The sequence below is a fragment of the Populus alba genome, chromosome 11 (assembly GCF_005239225.2).
Source record: "Populus alba chromosome 11, ASM523922v2, whole genome shotgun sequence".
Classification (NCBI taxonomy): domain Eukaryota; kingdom Viridiplantae; phylum Streptophyta; class Magnoliopsida; order Malpighiales; family Salicaceae; genus Populus; species Populus alba.
In genome coordinates, this window is record NC_133294.1 from 14,592,075 (window position 1) to 14,598,074 (window position 6,000).

The following is a 6,000-nucleotide window of genomic DNA, read 5'->3' on the forward strand; positions in this document are numbered from 1 at the left end:
AAAAAAAAAAAACAACTCAGCGTTTCACTGTGGACTTGCATAGTGAAACGCTGAGCTATTTTAGTATATGTTACAATGGTCTTGCTGCTGAAGTTATCAATTATACATGGAATTATGATTTTTAAAAAAGTATATTTAAAAAATTTTAGTTAATTATATTTAGATAAGTGTTTAGTAAAAACTACGGTTGAGATTTATATGCGGCAAAAAAACATGTATAAAATATTTGGTTGTGATTACTTTTTTAAAAGTGTTTTTTACTTGGAAATACATCAAAATAATTTTTTATATTTTTTAAAAAATTAATTTTGATATCAGCACATTAAAATGATCTAGAAATATAAAAAAAATAATTTAAAGTAAAAAATGATGATAAAATTTTTAAAATTTAAAAAAAGTGCTTTTGAAACGCAAAAATAAACAGAATTTTACAAAACTCAATTTAAAAAATATGCAAAAACTGCTTCATAAAAACTATGTTTCAAACTTAATTTTTAAATGTACCCCACAGTATAAAACGCAATCTGGTGTATTACCAAACACCTAATTGTGTTTTTTAACCTCTAATGCAAAAGCTAAGACTAAACAAACACACCCTAATCATTAACATATGTTATATTGGAGATTGGTTCTATCACTTTTGTTCTTGGAAATTTCTCTGGCAATAAGGTCAATCACTGGTGTATTAAGTGGTTATGGAAGCATTATAGTTATTATCAGAAAATTGATAAATAAAAACATACATATCAATATATTTTCGATAAATTATAATGATATTTAGCAACAAAATGTTTCCCTCACTATGTTTGCTTGTATAAACTGACAAAAAATTTCAATTGTTGTATACCTAAGGTAATTACAACAGGGGAAAAGGGCATAAAAAAAGAAAAAATAACATGTTGTTATTATAGATAATATTACCGACGAAATAAATTCATCATTAATATCTATCGGTAAGTTTTAAGTTATAACCTCGCAATCAACCCCTCATTTCCCCTCCATCATTTCTTCTTCTTTTTCTTCTTCTATTTTTTTCTACAAAAAAAAAAAAAAAAAAAAAGCAGCAAAAGATCTTTAACTACTTACTTAGTTTGTATGATCCTGAAAAAGAAGGAAACTAAAAAGTTTCTCTTACTAGGTATCCTAGTTATTTAGCTAGAAATTAAATAAGCAAGACTACCCATTTTTGTTTTAACTTGTTTTAGAAATGTTAATTAATTTTGTTGGTATTTTGTAGTATATGTAGTTTGTTTATATGTTTACTTGTTTTATAAATTTTTTTCAATGGATATTTGTTGTATGAATGTATAATTTGTATTTGTTAGAGTTTGTTTGAGATTTTTAAAAATTGTATTTGTATGTAATTTGATTTTGTGACTTAGTTGTTTTGTAATAAAATAAATAATAGCTTATTTAATGGGTCTATTTCATATTTTGTCAATTTTATTGTTAAGATGAAAATTTATGTAAATGTGGAGGAATTTTAATTTTCATAGAAAATTAACAATGATTTAAGGGTACTATTAAAATAAATTGAATAAGTTTGAGCTAAATCAATGTTAGCTAATCTATTTAGTTGACATAATTAATCATATATAGGTTTGACATAAATAATGGATTATCATTCTTGGATATATCAAGTTTCACTTGAAGGGTTGCATGGGATGGATTACAGTAATAAGGTTGAGAGTTTTATTAATTACACACTATTTAATTCGAGAAATATCAGTGGATGTGATATTAGATGTCCATGTAAGAGGTGTAAAAATTAAAAATTTCTCAATTCAGATGTTGTAAATTTGCATCTTCTACAAAGAAATACTTATGTTGGTTTGCACACATAAATCATATGTCCCTTATGATACAATGATAGAAAATAATGGTTAAATCAACTTCTAGTTCTATCAACATACTTGACGTTATAGATGACAATAGAAATTTTTATAAGGATATGATTATAAATGTCATGAGAATGAATCAGTGTTATACAAGTGAATGTTCAATCATAGATGAAGAATTAAATGCAAACATGGTTAGTTTTTTTTTTTTTAATCTTTTTAAAGACTTTGATGAATCATTATGGGATGAGTGCATGAATTACAATAAATTATTAGTCATTGCATAGTTGATCACCATCAAGCCAGAGCATGAGCTCGGTTAGGCTGGCTACGAAAAAATTATTGAATGGACAAAAAACGTTTTACATAAAAGGAATGGGCTAAAAGAAAAATTTTATATTGTTAAATCCATAATGAAATCCATCGGTCTAGAACACTAGAAAATTAACATATGTACAAAATTTTACATGTTTTACTACCTTTAAAAATACAGATTTGATCGAGTGCAAAACCTATGGGAAGGACTATTGTTACATATAAAAAAAAAAACCCAAAATTGATAGAGGAAGGACTGTTATTGCATATGCAAAAATTAAGTACTTCTCAATCACTCTTAGATTATAAAAAGGTTATTCATTTTGACTTAGTCAAGTGGCTTTAGTTACAAATTTATTTTACTTTAAAACATGCTTATGATACCCAAATATCTTTTTGTATGCTAGAAAAAGATTTTTTTCATATCCATGATATAGCATGAGCTACCAATCTAGTTATGTTTCTAATAGAAAAAATCATTTAACTTTTTGTTAAAGTTATAAATTTCAATAATTTCAAATGTTGTCAAATATTAGAACTTTTCTTCACCAATTGTCACCATTATAATTTCTTATTGAACTTTTATATAAGGTTATGCCTTTAAATCTTACCTTTTAAATTAAGTGTATATAAATCATATGTTTTCAATTTGTTTTAAAAATTAGGTCTTATTATTAATGAATATGTTGGTTTCTTTGCTTTGTTTTTTTTTAAAAAAAAATTTATATTTTAATATTCATTTTATTGAGAATTAAACTTTATGACTTTTCTATATCAAATATTATAGATCTAATAACTCAGATCACATATTTAAAAAAATTAACATTTAAAAAAAAAACTTTAGAATTCTTTTTATTTTTCTATCAAATTATTTCACTCATATAATTTGGACAACGACTGTAACAAGATATCCTGTATTGATTTAACTCTAATAAATGTTGTTACACATTTATCCTAAATAATTTTTTTTTTATTTTTTAACCTTATTTAATACTTAAATATTATTTTTTTATATAAAAAATTCCACTCACTGCAAATCACAACCACTTGAAAAAGTTTATACTTTAGAGCTTGTTTTGCAGTGTAGTTCTAGTTGTTTTTTAAATAATTTTTTGTGCCAAAATACATGTCAATGATATTTTTTTATTTTTTTAAAAATTATTTTTGACATCAATACATTAAAATAATTTAAAAACACTAAAAATATATTAATTTAAAGTTAATAAAAAATTAAAAAAATTTAATTTTTTTAAAACACGGAAATATACAGGTTGGCGGGCAAAGATTGCATGGTGCTTGGATCAACACAACTCCATCCATTATCAGACATGTGTTGGTATAGCCGGCCCAGAATGGCCCTACTGGATTATAAGATGTATTTGTCAATTCACTAAAACGTCGTCGGAGCAGAAGGACCAGACAGATGCATACAGCCCGAGATCACAAAGGTTCAAAATCAGCACAAGCGCAGACCCAAATCTGACGATCAAGCCTATATGCAGCAAAATAAGACATTTATTTTTGTATTTAATAAAAGAGAGAATTCTTTTATTTCTACAGCCTATATACACATTTATTTTAATAAAAGAGAAATTCTTATCATATATGTTTTTTTTTTCTCCTTTTGTATTTATCTCTCTCCTATCATATAAGAATCTAGTAATTAAAACGTATACATCATAAAATTCTCCAATTATTTCACTTAAATTCTCCATAAAATATATACCCTGGAGAAAAGATATACTCATCTATACATTTCTCTGTCTAGTCGGATTAGGAATATATTTCATTAAGTACTCTTACAATAATATTATTGCAAGAAAAATGAATAATAAATATTTATGTCCCCTCACCATATTTAAGGAAGAAAAATAAACCATGGCCACTCCTAACCCACCAAAATGAAGGGTTTTTATTGAAGTAGAGTCTTGGACTTTTTATTGATATTTATTCATAATAAAAGATAAAAATAAAAATAAAAATAAAAACTGATGGGCATCAGTGGTTTATATATCTATTTAATAAAAGCATATATATTTTTTAAAGTTTTTGTGTTTGTTTGATAAAATATTCCTTAATAAATCAATAAACTTATCTTATTTTTTAAAAAGATAAAATATTATATAATAAATCAATAACATATCTCTTCTATATTATCACCATGACTATCAATGGTCATCACCAACCTCGTAATCAACATCATTAATATTATAATTATTATTATAATCATCATCATTATCATTAAAACTATCATAATTTTATTATTCTATAATATAATCATAATATTATAATCATATTTTTTATAACATTATAAAATTCATGACATTAAAATATTTTAGAAGATATTTTCTATTTTTAAAATAATTTTTTTTTTAAGTTTCATTCTTGTCCAAAGGTTTGGAAAAATATCTTCTTAAAAGGTAAAATGTTGGAATTCATTTTCCTTTGCACAGCACTAAAAAGAAGGTTATGCTACATCTTTTTTTAAAAAAAAGAAGAATGAAGAATAGGAATGTAATGCTTATGCCCAAAAGAAATCCAGCATAGAATATAAATTTGCATAGATTTTTTTTTTTTATGATATAATTCATCATCCTTTAATCACATTTTAAATATCTGATTACATTTTCTACACTAAGAACTTTGTAATTAACCGAAAGAATATTTTATGGGAAATTAGATATTGATTATGTCAACATGACTTTAATTTATTGGCAGGCTCATAGACAGTTATTATTTGTTAGCAAAACTTTTCTTGGTGATTTATGTTATATCATTAATTTTATTGGTAATTTAATTACCAATAGATTTGCAAACAGAAAAAAAAATGTTAAATAAAAAGAAATTCATGTTTTATTCCATCAATGAATACAATATATCACTGAAAAGAAAAATCATATGTATTTCCATCATTACTTTTATTTTTTTAATTATTATAACCAACAGAATTAATTAACCTATGGTGGTTAAACATTGGCAATGGATATCCTTAACTATATATAAAAATATAAATTATATATTGTAACATTTGATTTGACTAAAATATCCTTAAATTTTTATTAACATAATAAAAAATTATAAATTTTCATTCTTTTTTTTTTTATATATAAAAACTTGATTATTATATTTTTCATATTTTTTTATTAGCTTCACTTGAATTTTTATTAAATTTATGACTAAAATAATATTTTTAATACATATTTTAGTTCCTTTTGCTTATATAAAGTTAATTATTACAAGAGAAAAGCTAACGGGTGCCCTTAGGGATACTGTTACGAATTATCTGAATGTATTTATTAAACTTAATTTATTGTTGAATTCTCTTAAAAAAGTAAAAAAGATAAAGTATAAAATAAAAATCAATTATACTAATTAAATACATTAGATAATTATAATTTTATATGGTGATGTTTTTAAATTTTTATAACAAATTATAAACAAAAAATAAAAACATGAATTGATTACATATATTAAATAACTTATTTACCATTTTTAATATAGAAAATTAATCATTATATTTTGAAAAAAAAAATATTTTTTATAGAGGCGAAAAACTATGTTAGGTAGTTTGTGAGTGCGTGTTTGTGTATTGTGTCTTATAGTTTTCTTATTTATTATTTTGATTGTTAAATAAATAAACATTTCTTTTATTTTGACAAGGATTTGTACTCTAACTTATCATATCTTTTTATATGTATCTTTCCATTTTAAAAAATTTAAAAACTTATACCATAGCCTTATATATCTCTGACACAAAAACTTTTAAATTGTTAAAAACAAATTGAACAAGAAATTACGAAATTATTGAATTTTTAGGATATATCACTACGTCTTAAAAAGTACATTA